The sequence below is a fragment of the Phyllobates terribilis genome, unplaced genomic scaffold (genome assembly GCF_046119375.1).
Source record: "Phyllobates terribilis strain yellow unplaced genomic scaffold, ASM4611937v1 Scaffold_2__4_contigs__length_985480577, whole genome shotgun sequence".
In the NCBI taxonomy this organism is placed as follows: domain Eukaryota; kingdom Metazoa; phylum Chordata; class Amphibia; order Anura; family Dendrobatidae; genus Phyllobates; species Phyllobates terribilis.
The window spans coordinates 67,704,814-67,719,856 of NW_027362762.1; positions in this window are offsets into that span (position 1 = coordinate 67,704,814).

Below are 15,043 nucleotides of genomic sequence, written 5' to 3' on the forward strand. Positions count from 1 at the left end.
GGCACACCTGTGAAGTGAAAACCATTTCCGGTGACTACCTCTTGAAGCTCATCAAGAGAATGCCAAGAGTGTGCAAAGCAGTCATCAAAGCAAAAGGTGGCTACTTTGAAGAACCTATAATAGAAGACGTATATTTTCAGTTGTTTCACGCTTTTTTTGTTAAGTATATAATTCCACATGTGTTAATTCATAGTTTTGATGACTTCAGTGTGAATGTACAATTTTCAAACTCATGAAAATACAGAAAAATCTTTAAATGAGAAGGGGTGTCCAAATTTTTGGTCTGAACTGTGTGTGTGTGTGTGTGTGTGTGTGTGTATGTGTGTGTGTGTGTGTGTGTGTATGTATATGTGTGTGTGTGTGTGTATGTATATATATATGTATATATATATATATGTATATATATATATGTGTATATATATATATATATATATATATATATATATATATATATATATATATATATATATATATATATATATATATATATATATATATATAATATGTGTGTGTATATATATATATATGTATATATTTATATATGTGTGTATATATATGTGTATATATATTTATATGTGTATATATATTTGTATGTATGTAAATGAGAAGGGGTGTATATATATATCTCAGGGCACCCTCTGGTGGTATGAGGTGGAAGGGTGGAGGTGTCTGTTTGTAGTAAGGGCATCTTGTGGAGCAGTCTGTCCATGCACCCTTTTTGGGTCCTGTAGTAGCAGGGTGCCACATTCCCCCCTAGTACAATTCAGTGCTCCTGAACTGAAGCATTTTAAACAGGTAACAAGAGTAATAACAATGTTACAGTAAGTCCGGTCACCAGGTGTCCATTTCACTGATGAAGGTGTAACAAGAGTAGCATGAGGGACCCGTCTGAAAACCCTCAGTGTAGGCCCTGGGCGTGGCTACAAGGCATAAGTGATCCAGGTGTTGGACCACGTTTTCGGCCACGCCAAACGGGTTTTTGTTCTGTGGTCTTTTTATGAAACAAATAAGGGGGCACTTTGATAAGTGCAACTATTTACAATGGACAGTTTTTGGCTGCTCAGTCCTCAGCCTACAAGTCTTTATACCCTTACGGGTAACTAAATGAACACATTATTTTCAGTTCACACAATAAATAACAGTAGGCAATACCCAACTGGGTAACTACTTACAATGTAGGCACTTTGTACTTATTCCCTATACCTGGCAGGGATTTGGCCTTGTGTGCTGCATATGGACCTTCGTAGCACTGGGGTGATACTGGTGTCTGTGCATGCACTCTCTGTTAACATATCAGAGCTACGTGCGGGTAAATTATAAAACTGCCTCAATCTCTATATAGAACTGGCAAGTGCACTGTTTACTAGGCCTTCAGGCTCTGCTTCAACTGGTGATCCTCTTACTGGGGACTCTTCCTGTTCCTGAGCAGGTTCTTCTAGGGCGCTCACAGGTTCTTCTTGTGGTGGAGGCTCTTCTGGTGGTTGCCAGAAGTGCATCACTGGTATGATAACCGCTCCGTCGAGTTGAGGTCAGTCTGCAGGGAAGCCTCCTAGAACTGTATGAACTACATCGCCCTTGGGTTTCTCCGGTATTACAAGAGGTGCTTCTTCCTCCTGTGTCTTCAGTAGACCTAGGCACAATTTCAAGTGGTCTCTTGACTGTTGTGGTTGTCCTACCTCCATCCTTGCTGATCAGGCAGGTTTTGGTGTTGTCAAATCTGGAATTTAACACGGTGTAGGGCTCTTTCCCACTAGTCATCGAGCTTGTGACCTCTTCTTTTCCGCTTTAGCACTATTTCTCCGGGTGCCAAGGGTTCTGCTGGTGCATGCTTGTTATACTGGTCTTCCTGTCTTTCCCTGACTTTGTTTAGGCTGTCTTCAACACAGGCCTGTACTCACCTGTACTGCTCTTGTCGATTTGTGTCCCAGTCTTCAGTGGACATATCCACAGCAGGTTCTACCACAGAGTTCCAGGTCCATGGGCAATTTTCCAGGTCTTGCTCTCATGAGGTATTCTGGGGTACAATTAGTAGAACTCACAGGTATGTGGTTATACAGGTCCACTAGGTCAGGTAGTTTTTCTGGCCACTGGTTCCTCTCCTCCAAAGATAGGGTTTTTAACCGGTCAATGACTGTTATTCATTTTGAGAAAGAAAGCAAGGGAGAAAGCAGGCTCAAAGCACGTAAGTAATCAAATATAGAAACAATGTAATGAAAACATTATAGAAATTTTATTCTCATTAGGACATTCAACACTACCAATTAAAAACATGATTAAAAGTACATATAAGACTAAAAAAGTACATGTAAACAATGATATCCCCTTGCATAAGTCGACATATAGATCCAATGTGGTCTGAAATAGCCATTAATTCATATGTGAAAAATAATTAACAGGTATGGTACATGATCCAATACACCTAATAATATAATCATGTGATTTGGGCACGCCCTCCAGGTTTACCATAAATATTATTGGTCAAATAGATAGTTGAAAAGGGGAGGAAGCCACAACTAAATGGCGTAACGCGTAGGGTTATGCATTGTTGCCATCTCCTTCACTTCATTGTGGATCTATATGGTTGGTACACATTGATTCCTCGATATTTGGGCTCTCTCCCTTTTCTCCCATTGGGTATTTATATATTTGGTATTTTCAGGGAGTGTATACTTTCTTCCTCCCCTTTTCAACTATCTATTTGACCAATAATATTTATGGTAAACCTGGAGGGCGTGCCCAAATCACATGATTATATTAGGTGTATTGGATCATGTACCATACCTGTTGGCCATTAATTCATATGTGAAAAATAATTATTTCAGACCACATTGGATCTATATGTCGACTTATGCAAGGGGATATCATTGTTTACATGTACTTTTTTTGTCTTGTATGTACTTTTAATCATGTTTTAATTGGTGGTGTTGAATGTCCTAATGATGATAAAATTTCTATAATGTTTTCATTACATTGTTACTATATTTGATTATTTACGTGCTTGGTGCCTGCTTTGTCCCTTGCTTTCTTTCTCATTGCTCTTATGGGGATTTTGGCACAAGCACGTACTTAGATATACTGTGGTGCTGGGTCATATTTATCTATTTGATGTTTTCATTTTCTCGCACATACCGTTGGTTTGAGGATGATACAGTGTAGTCCGGATCTTCTTGCATCCGTACAGGTGACAGAATTCTTTAAACAGCTCAGCTTCAAAGGCAGGGCCTTGATCTGTTAGCACCTTGTCCGGGTATCCATGGGGCCTGCAGAAGTAGGTTTGGAACGTTCTTGCTGCAGTTTCTGCTGTCAGATCCTTGACAGGGGCCACCACCAGAAACAGGGCATAGGAATAGCCTGACCTGCTGGGCGACAGTTTGACGTGATCCAGAGCGACAATCTCCAGGGGCTGGGTTGTTTTGATGGACTGCAAGGGTGCTTTTTGACTCCCGTAGTCTTTCCTTCTGAGGCTACAGGGCCCACAATTCCGGCACCACCTTTCTATGGAACTCCGCATTCCAACCCAATAGAACCGATCCTTCAGCAGGGTTTCCAGCTTCTTCCAGCCAAAATGACCTGCCTGGTCATGGTAGGCCTCTAGCACCATCTGGATATCCGTCCTGGGCACTACAATCTGCCACACCATTTAATGGGTTCTAGGGTTGACATACCTCCTGCACAGCTTTTCTCTGTAGATGAACAGCCGGCTTCTCTCACTCCACAGGTGTCTGGCTTGTGGAGGAGCATCCTTCTCCAGATGAGAAACTTCTTGGGTTATCCGTCTTTTGATGAGGCTGACAACCTGGTCACTGTCCTGGGTCTCCTTCCAGCTGTGATGAGGTAAAGGGTTTATCATCTTACCATGACGTCTTCTGGAGGCGTGTTGCTCGTGGACCATTCCATTCCTGTGGAAAGCAGGTAATTCGATTTCTTATAGGTCATCCACTTCATCCTTGGTGTCTGACTGGTGGGGCATTCTTGACAGGGCATCAGCATTGGTGTTCTTGTGACCTGCCCGGTACTTGATTGTTAACAGGTAATTCGACAATCTGGCCACCCAACGCTGCTCCATGGCTCCCAACCTGGCTGTCTCCAGGTGTGTCTAGGGGTTATTGTCGGTAAAGGCTGTAAATTTAGCTGAGGCTAGGTAATGCTTGAATCTTTCAGTGATAGCCCAGACCAAGGCCAGGAACTCCAGCTTGAAGGAACTGTAATTCTCCGGGTTCCTCTCAGTAGGGCGAAGCTTCCTACTGGCATAGGCAATTACCTTTTCTCTGCCGTTTTGCTTCTGGGACAACACAGCTCCCAGTCCCTCTTTGCTGGCATCTGTGTATAACAGGAAAGGTTGGCTGTAGTCGGGGTAAGCCAGGATTTCCTCACCGGTTAGGGCTTCCTTCATCAATGCAAAGGACTCCGTCTGTTCTTTGCCCCACTGGAATGGGGGACTTTTACCCCTTTTGGACTGTCCTACTAGGAGATCTTGTAAAGGTCCTGCCTTTTTGGTGTAGTCCTTAATGAACCTCCTGTAGTACCCGACCAGTCCCAGAAATTGACGTACTTCTTTGATGTTCCTTGGTTCCGGCCACTTCTGGATGGCAGTGACCTTCTCTGGATCTGGTGCTACCACCTCTGAGCTGACCATGTGTCCCAGGTGCTGAACCTTCCGTTTGAGCAGGTGGCACTTGGAAGGTTTTAGTTTCATCCCATACCGGGACAATGCCTCAAATACCTCCGCCAGGTGCTTTAGATGGTCTTCATACGTCCTTGAGTACACGATAACGTCATCCAGGTATAGCAGCACTGTCTCAAAGTTCCGGTGTCCCAAGCAACACTCCATCAACCTCTGCAATGTTCCGGGTGCGTTGCAGAGTCCAAACAGCATGCTGTTGAATTTGCATAATCCCATCGGGGTGGTGAAGGCCGTCTTCTCCCGGTCTTCCTCAGCAACAGAGACTTGCCAGTATCTGCTAGTGAGATCCAATGTAGAGAAATAATTGGCAGATTTTAGTGCAGCCAGGGATTCCTCTATACGGGGCAAAGGGTATGCATCCTTATGTGTTATTCGATTAATTTGTCTATAATCTACACACATCCTCATGCTACCGTCCTTCTTTCTGACCAGGACCAGGGGAACTGCCCAGGGGCTACAGCTATCCCTTACTACCCCTGCCTTTTTCATGTCATGCAACATTTCTTTTGCTTTTTGGTAATGTGCTGGTGGTATGGGTCTGTAACGCTCCTTAATGGGTGGATGGTTACCTGTGGGTATGTGGTGTTGTACCCCTTTGACCGTTCCAAAATCAAGTGGGTGTTTACTAAACACCTGTTCATATTCCTGAACCACTCTGTGAACACCGTGTTTTTGATGGACAGGAGTGGCGTCAGTTCCAACATGGAGCTGTTGACACCATTCCTCCAGCTGGGTTTCGGAGTCATTGTCTTCCACCGTATCTGGTGGGGTCAAGGATTCCACGGTGTGTATGGCATTATTATTCACAGTATACAGTCTGGCAACAGTGACGTATCTTGGCAATTTGACTTCCTCTTCCCCACACTTTAGGAGGCGTACGGGTACCCACCCATTGCGCACATCAACTACCCCTCTAGCAGTTAGGAGTATAGGTCTGTGCTCTGAGTTTACGGGCTCTACTACCGCCTGGTAGTTATGTCCCTTGAGATCTATTGCTGCCTTACACCAGATCAGCATTTCACTCATTGGTGCAATCACAATGGGTATCGGGTCTGTCACCCGTACATTACCAATCACACCACCTGTTAGTTTTACCCGTTGCTGGTACAGAAGGGCTTGTATCTCTCTGGAGCACCTTCCTCTGCCCCGGTTTGGCAGTGTCAGCAATCTGTTGGAGTAAAAACAACACTTCTCCCAGTTACCAACAACATTTTGTGCCAAGTATCATATATGGATTTGTATCACCAGGGTTAGACTCTATTACAATCAGTCCTTGGTCCTTTAGTTCCACTCTTCCCACCTTCACTGTCACGTCCTTAACCCCGACTAGGTTAAGAGGAAGGCCATTGGAGGCATACACAGAGAGGTTTGGGCCTGGTGGGTGGAGTTCATCTAAGGACCAGTACCTTTTGTAAAGGACATCAGGTATGATGGTTACCTGTGACCGGGTGTCCAGTAGTGCAGGTGTTGCTATGCCGTCCAGCACAATGGACAGGAAAGGCCTTCCTCCTACAAACCGGTCGTACCAGCTCGATGGGCCTGGTTGATCTACTGTTGAGTGTCGGTCCTTGGCCCCAGGGCTTGCCCATTTTTAAAGGACAGATTCGTGTGGTGTGGCCTGCCGTGTGGCAACGGTAGCAAATGAGTTCACCTGGAGGGCGAGGTCGGTCGTTGGTCCTCCCACGGGGTGGCGCTGTCCTCCTTCTCCTCATCCAGGGGACATCCTCAGGACTGTCGGCGAGTAGGATCCTTCCTTCCGGCTTGGGCTCCGTCTGTAGCTGCAGGGCGCTCAGGACAGTGGCCAGGGTTTTACTTAGCTGACGCACTTCAGAGCGCAGACTGTCCAGCTCGCTAGGGGACGCTGCATGCACTTTTGCCTCAGCTGCTAATGAAGGGGCAGTGAGTGCTGTGGGTTTTGGGGTGGCCCCACCCTGGTAACTCTGGATAGCAGTATCTGAGGTTTCCAGGGGCTGAAGGCCCTTAATAGCCATGTCCTTCAGGGCGTCAAAGGTGGCACTTGGATGATCTAAGGCCCACCACCGTAAAGTTCTGCTCTCCTCCTGGGACCTTAACCCCCGGATGAATTGTTCTATCAACATTTTGTCTTCATCATGTATGCTGGCTGGACTAACCTGTTTCAGGGCCCGCAGGGCTTCCTGAAGGCGCCAGGCATAGTCCCGGATACTGTCCTCAGGTTTCTGGGTACAGTGGTAGAACCTCATCCGAAGATCTGTCTCAGTGCGCTTTTCAAAGACAGTTTGCAGTCTCTTAAACATAATGGATACTGATTCCTAGTCTGCGGCTGGCTAGGTTTCACTTTCCCACCCTGCGGCACCAGTCAATTGTCCCAGCACAACAGCGGCTCACTGTTTACCAGTCATTGAGTACATGTCCAAGACACCGCATATTTTCCTTCTGAACCCAGACAGGGTGTCTGGTTTGCCGTCATACTGGGAAAGCCACTTCGCTCCGGGGACGTACGGCTGGGCCATGGGTATCACTGGAGTCACGACCCCTGCTGGTGGGGCGGCCGCTCCGGCCTGAGCAGCGCCGGGCGCGAGTTGAGCATCGAGAGCGTTAACTGGTGCTCCAGCGTCTTCCTGGTCATCGGCCATAGTTGCATCCCCCCTAGTAAACCGTAGCCTACCTTCTTTACTTTTATCAGGTAGGCCGCAGCTCCGCAGATCACGGTCTCCTTCCAGGACCTGACGCTTCCTGGTGCCGCATCAGAGCGCGAGGCGGGGCTTGAGCTTCGCGCGCTACCAACGGTCACGCCTCTCTGGTTCCCGCGGTTACGCCCCTCTTCTGACTGCGCAGAGGCGCGGTAATGGCGGCGATGACCACCACAGTTCAAATACGGCACACAGTACCCGGTGGCAACGGGCACGGAATCCTGTTAGTGACGCCAGGAAGAGTGTGACTCGCCCAGGGGGATACGGGGGACTCGGTACCCGGGCCTTTACCTTCTTTGTAAGATGTCACAGCAGTCGGCTCCCGGGCCCGTCCTCTGGGGTCACTCTTTAAAAGGGGGTTTTTGTTAACAGTTTGTCTCGTGACGCCACCTGTGGCTCCTGGTAATGAATACCGGTGCTTCTGCAGACCTCCGGGGGTGATGGGATGGCAGCTGGGATGTTTCTGCTCCCCACAGGTGGAGCGGGCCCCCGGGGCAGGGTTGATGGAAGGGATGCAGGTGAGAGGTGGCCCGGTCGGGTCAGGGGGAATGACGGACACGCACACAGGGGATTCGCTTCAGTACCTTTACTGGTGTAACGTTAGGTAGGGTCCAGGGTACTTAATAGGAAGGATGCACTTCATAACTCTCCCCAGTGAGCGGGCTGTAGGCCTCCTGGTCCATGTCTTCCTCTCTGTAAGCTTCTGGCCAGCCTGGAACTTGGCCTAGCTTCTATGTTGTTTTGCTCTCTCACCTTGGTAGTAGGACTTTTCTCTGGCAACCACTATCCCTGGACGCCGGGGCCTTCGTGGTTCCTAGTCCGGTAAATTATGGTAGCTTCAGGTTGACCAGGGGTCTGGAAGCCTCCTGGTATGCCGGTTGTCACTACTGGGTGTAGAAAACCCTGTAGGCGCGGACCCGGTGTCTGGCTTGTATCCTGGGGTGAGCTTTAGATTCTCCTCTGCCCCCTCAACTCCTCTCTCAGCAGCTCACGTGCTGCTTCTTCACTGGTCTCAGTGCCAGCACACACTCTCTGCCTACCTAACTCTACCCTCCGTATATATATCCCTAACAGGGCTCCCTCTGGTGGTATGAGGTGGAAGGGTGGAGGTGTCTGTTTTGTAATGAGGGCCTCTTGTGGAGAAGTCCATCCATGCACCCTTTTGGGTCCTGTGGTATCTGTAATAGCAGGGTGCCACAGTAGCGCAGGCTGCGGTACCTGGTGCAGAGAGGGATGTGAACAGTGGGATGCTGGTATAAGTTATCCATGTAGACGTGATAACCTTGATCTAGCAGTGGGTGCACCAAATCCCTCACAATTTTCCCACCCACTCCCAGGACAGGGGGGCATCTAGGGGGTTCATTCCGGGAGTCCTTCCCTTCTTAAGCCCTAAACCTATGAGTGTACCCTGAGGTATTCTCACAGTTTGTATAGCTTAATTCCATACTTGACCCTCTTACTGGACAGGAACTGCCAGAATTTAAGCCTCCCCTTAAAATGAATTAGGAACTCATCCACGCAGATGTCCTTTTGGAGCACGTACACTTCAGCAAACTTGTTGTTGAAGTGCTCAATGACAGGCTAAACTTTGAAAAGACGATCAAAGTTGGGGACCTCTCGTGCAGGACACCTTGCATTATCATTATAATGCAAGAATTTGTGGATGGCCTCAAAACAAGTCCAGGTCATAGCCATTCGGAACACTAGAGTGTTATACAAAATATCAACACTCCAGTATTGCCGAACTTCTGGCTTCGTCATTATCCCGATTTGAAGGATCAGGCCCCAAAACTTCATCATTTCTACTGCGTCTACAGGAGACCAGTTAGAAAATGATAAGCAGCTTTGTGCCAAAAATTGCTGAGCATACAAATTAGTTTGGCCCACCATGAGTTTTACAAAATCCTCAGAGAAAAATACTTAGAAAAAGTCTGTTTCTGTGTGGCCGGTGGTGTCAAACTTCCTGATTCTGCAAAAAAATCAGGAATCAGTGGATCATAATTTTCGGGGGCAAGGTCCATATGGGGTCAGTTATGGTGATGTGCTGGTTCAGCTTCTGTCCTGGGGCGTCTTCGTGGCGGTTCAGCATCACCTGAGGAGGAGGATGAATCAGAAAAATAAAGAAAGTTGGGATCCTCTCCCTCACTGTCAGTGTCGGAGGCAAGGAAAGCCTATGCCTCCTCCACTGCATAGCGGGTTTGGCACAAGCGGGACTTTTTTTTAATTTTTTGTGTGTGTGTGTGTGTGTGCTTGGTGTAGACGTTTACTTTTAGTAAAAAAAAAAAAACTGGAGGTGGTGCAAACAGCGAGTACAGTAGGAGTGTGTCACTGATCAATGCTTGGCGGCTGCTGGATGCCTGCACGGAGGTGGTGCAAAGTGGGAGGGGTTGAAAAAAATGGACAGGGATAAAAAAAAAAAGTCCTGGAAAACAGCGAGCATGAGGGCGGATCAGTGATTTGTCACTGATCAGCACTTGGCCGCTGCAGGACGCACGAAAAAAAAAACCCTTCCAAAAATGGAGTGCTCAAGTACTGATCAGCGCTCTGTGGCAAAAAGGGTGGGTGTGGAGACGGGAATTGGGGTGGATGAGGAGAGATCAGGCTGGGATCTACTTACAGATGTATTCTCTCTTCTTTTATCTTTTTAGCAACAGGGATTGTAGTGTCACAGGTTTTTTAGGCACCACAAGGCCCAGCACAACGCAGATCCGTCAGCGTGACCACTTTGCAAGTCCTCAGCTACTATGAGGACTTGCAGGGCAGTCAAAGCGTGTCTGTGTGCTCTGATTAATGCAATCGATGTCCTAGTCAATCACACCAATCAGAGTGGGCTCAGGCGATACCTGGCATTGCCAGGCACCAGACTATACTCTTGCAGCACCGATCCTAGGCTGGACATCAGTGTTTCAGGCAATCTGATTGCTTGAATCAGAGAAATTCTTCGACTGGCTGTTCAGAATTGAACAGCCAATCACAGTGATCGTACTTGCCGGAGAATGGCGACACCCCCCAGGATGATGGCGCCATCTACCCTGAGGTAAGATGGCGCTGGAACTTTAATGCGATCACTGCGACTACGGTCGCTGTACCGCATAAAGAAAATTGTCGTAATAGTACGTACCTTGTCCATAAGTACCAGGTCACAGGGACGTACGATTACTGACAATGTCAGAAAGAGGTTAATCTGTCTGGGCTCACACCAGTTGGCAACGTGGCAAATAATTCTTCAGGAAATCTGCAAAACGAATCCTCCAATGAATTGTGTATGAAAAGAATGAAAGTCAATTATTTTAAAATCCACAGAAAAATCTACAATACATTGTACACCTCAGCTGCTTCAGAACCTCATAATGCTCAGCTGCTAACATTGAATTAAACTCCTAGAATGCCTTCATCTCCGCACTGAACCATTACATGTGATCTGCAGACAGCAGTGACGCCATGTAACCTATAAGACTACCAATGTTATTTTGCCACAAGATAAGGAACCTGACAGCTGATTCCCGCTGCACGATCCGTGATGTGTCCTGGTGATGTGTGGAGCTGCGGTGAAGCGATCAGGGAGCCCTGGCCGGTGCCTTGCTCTGGACGTCTGAGCAAGGCACTAATGCGCAGAGCTTCGTGTGATGTCCGTCTGAGGAGTACGGGAGCTGGTGAGGTCCACAAGTCCTTACGCATTTCAGAAATCTATGCTTCCTTCATCAGATGAGACTGCAGTCACGCTCTTCTAAGTGGCCTTAAATACCTGCCAATCAAAACATGGCTGAATGCTCCTATAAGTCACGTTTAATTATTTCTTCACAACAAACTATGAATACATACAAATACAGCTATATGAAAAATAACTTTATTGGAAATATATATATTTCTTTTTTGATCCTGTACGGGTGTATATATGCTCATACACCGGAATTTAGTACATATAGACAGCAATAAATCTAGATAGATGGATAGAGGGAGATATAGAGAGAGAGAGAGAGAGAGACATTTATTGCTGTCTATATGTACTAAATTCCGGTGTATGAGCATATATACACCCGTACAGGATCAAAAAAGAACTGGTTTAGAGGAGAGAAGTACATGTCCAAATGAGGTTGCCTACAACAAATGACCTTGCTAATAATCCCAAGTTAGTTAAAAGTAGTGTTGAACCACCCCCGTAGTGTTTGAGTTCGGTTCGGTTCGTCGAACACCGTTAAAACCAATGGCAGGCAAACAAAAACACATAGAAACACATAGAAAACACCTTCAAAGGTGTCCAAAAGCTGACAAACTGCTCAGAAGACACAACTAACACATGGAAAAGTGACAAGTACATATAGTCATGCGAAAAGAAAAGAGGTGGAGGAGTAAAAGGAGGGGGAGACACAGATATAGGCATGTCATGCCCTTCTAAAATCCAAAAAGTGAGAAGCCGACACGACCAGTCCGTTCCTGCCCGTGACACCTCTGTGTCGCCGGGTTTGTGCCAGAGCCGCGGTGGACCCTGACAGCCAACCCCCTTTCCCAATACTGGTGCCTGTCCGCTGGTGGGGGGGAGTAACATCTGCAGAAGAAAGACCATCTTCCAGCCAAACTAACATGTCGACTTCTTTTCGTGGACAATGTGATACGATCCCTTTGTTACGGACACGCCCATCGCTACAAATTCCAGATGAGGCACAAAAACAGCAGGTGCTTCAGCGGATATCAAGTGCTCCTTCAAGTGGGCTCTCCTCCAACTCAACTTCAACATCACAAATACTCCAGTCCTCAGAGGTGTCACCCCAATCGCACTTGCTTCCTCACAGCTCCCAAGTCTCCAGCTGCCCGTCTGAGTATGGGGTAACACAGATGGTTGAGTCTGCACAGCTGTTTACTCATACTATAGCCTGGGAAACGGAGGTCTGCTCCAGAGCTTCTGTTAATCCAGATGAGGAAATGATCTGCATTGATGCCCAGAATCTTTATAAGTCGGATCCAGGACCAGATGAAGAAGGTTCTGAGCATAATGTAGACCCTCGTTCCCAAACTGTAACTCCTGTTGGTGGAGACAATGATGAAGACGATGATGAGACTCAAATACCTGATTGGAGCGACAACTTGACTTTTCGGTCAGGGCAGGAAGAGGTTGGCTCTGAGGACGACGGGTATGAGAACACACAGGGTGATGATGACAAGGTTGGAGATCCCACTTACTGTCAACCCACAGTCAGCCAGTCGATGAGGTCACCCGGGCCTTTGCCTGGCCTTGGGGATGTTGCGGTGGTCGGCTCCCTGGCCCCTACCCTGGAGTCACTCTTTAAAAGGGTGGATAATTGTTAATTTTATAAGAGTTCGCGACGCCACCTGTGGTATCTGGTGAGAAGCACCAGCGCTGCAGCAGTCCACTGAGGCCGGTGATAAGGCAGCTCGATGGTATAGCTCCCCACAGGTGGAGCTAGGCCTCAGGAAAGCGTATGCAGGGGGAATGCAGGACAGGCGAGACCCAGCTGGGTCAGAGCAAGAACGGGAACGGACTTGGTAGTTACTTCAGTACCTTTTACTGGAGGAAATTCAGGCACATCCCGGAGCACTGTAGGGTGAAGGGTGCATATCAGGATCCTCCCCAATGAGCGGGTGTAGGGCCTCCTGTTTCTTGCCTCTGCGTAGTAAGTTTCTGACCTGCCTGGAGCTAGGCCTAACTTTGTCTCTGTCCTGCGCTGGCTGACCTTATGGTAGGGCCTTGTCTTGGAGTTCACGCTCCCAGTATGCGGGGCCTAAGCGTCTCCTGGCTCTGTTACGTATCAGCACCTTAGCGATCCTGGGACTTGTAGTTCTCCAGGGATTCCGGTTATGCCTTACTGGGTCATAGAGATCCCGGTAAGCTCAGATCCGGTGTCCGGTAAATGCTTCGGGGTGAGCTGGTTAAGCTCCTCTGCCCCTTATGTACTAACTCGCCACTCGCCTTCGGCCTACTCGGGCCCTCACTAGGCTATACACACTAACGGCAGCTTGCCGCGCTTCACCGATCTTATGGCGCCGGCACACCTTAAGCTCTATCTGGGCTCCCTGAATCTAGCTAGCAGGAGCCTCGTGCTCCACTGCTGAACTATTAACTGAGTTCTCTAGACTAGACTGAGCTCCACTGCAGACTGACCTCTCTTAGGCTTCTCTACTGCAGGAACTCTTCAGAGGAACTGAACTGCCTAGCTCCACCTTCCCTATTTATATCCCTAATGGGCTCCCTCTGCTGGTCTGAGGTGGAAGGTGGAGATGTGTGAATGTTTATGGGGGCCTTTTGTGGAGGATTCCATCAATACTCTTCTAGGATCTGTGATACCAAGCGCAGCGGAGCGTCACAGAAGCTATTGACGACGAGGTTAGGTTGCGCCTTCCTGGACAGAGACGGAGTACTGGAAGCAGGTCAACAACTGCATCCTCAACCACAACTCTGCCTCTGACCACAAGTCGTAGTGGCTCTTCAGGTCGCATGGGCTCTAAGCCTTTCATAGCCTGGGCATTTTATTCAGATCGATAAGGATGACCCAACTCGTGTTATCTGTAATATTTGTCACCAAAAGCTAAGTAGAGGCCAAAAAATCCATAGTTTGAGTACTTCATGCATGTACCGTCACATGGATATGAAGCATAAGTTGCAGTGGGAAGCTCACTGTGCTACAATGCGGCCTAGCAGGCTGGGCCAACCACCGTCTGCCCCATCTTGTGCATCCACGGCCTCTTCATCCTCTGTGACTGGGGGGACCTGCAACCAGGGAAGGCCGTGTGCGACAATGCTGCAAACTTGGGTGCGGCCCTTCGCCGGGGCAATGTCACACACGTGCCTTGTATGGCTCACTTGTTGAACATGGTTGTCCAGCAATTTTTAGCCCACTATCCCGGACTAGATGGCCTTCTGCAGAGGGCACGGTCGCTGTGTGCTCACTTCCGCCGTTCGCATCCCGCAGTTCAATGACTTACATCTCTACAGAAGTCGTTGGGCCTGCCAGTTCACCGGCTGAAATGCGATGTGCCGACACGGTGGAATTCAACTCTGCACATGTTGCAGCGACTGTGGCAGCACCGACAAGCCCTGGTGCAATACGTTCTGACGTATAGCCTGGGCCAACGAGATCCAGAGGTGGGGCAAATCACGCTGCAGGAGTGGTCTCAGATCAGGGACCTATGAAGTTGACGCGCCCCCTGGCCATGGGGTACCCTGAGCCGGGCCGGTAGACGCTGGGGGTTGTAGTCACTGTGGCGGTGACCCGGTCCGTGACCCAGGGCGGTCAATCCAACGGTAATTTGTATATATGGATTTTATAATGTCCGACTACGCCACCTGTGGAGTGCGACCAAATGGGCCGCCGCTGCGGAACAGTCCTCTGAAGCTGGTGGTTTTGCAGCAATGGTGGTATTACTCCCCACAGGAAGAGTGTAGCTTCAGGGCAGTGTGGGTGGATGATGGTGGTTGTAGTGCAGGGAGTCAGTAATGAACACAGAGTCTGTGTGATGCAGTCCCAGGGTCTTTACTCACAGTTGTTGCAGTCCAGATTACAGGTACCAGAGCAATCTCACCCGTCGTGCTGTGCGTACTCAGTGAGGGGCTCAGTCCACCCCCAGATAGCTCCAGAGTACTTAGTAGGACCCCCTTCTGTGTGTCCTTTCTCTGGCCTTCTCCCTGCACCTCACACCCAGTGACACTTCTATCCTCGGGCCTTGGCGGGCG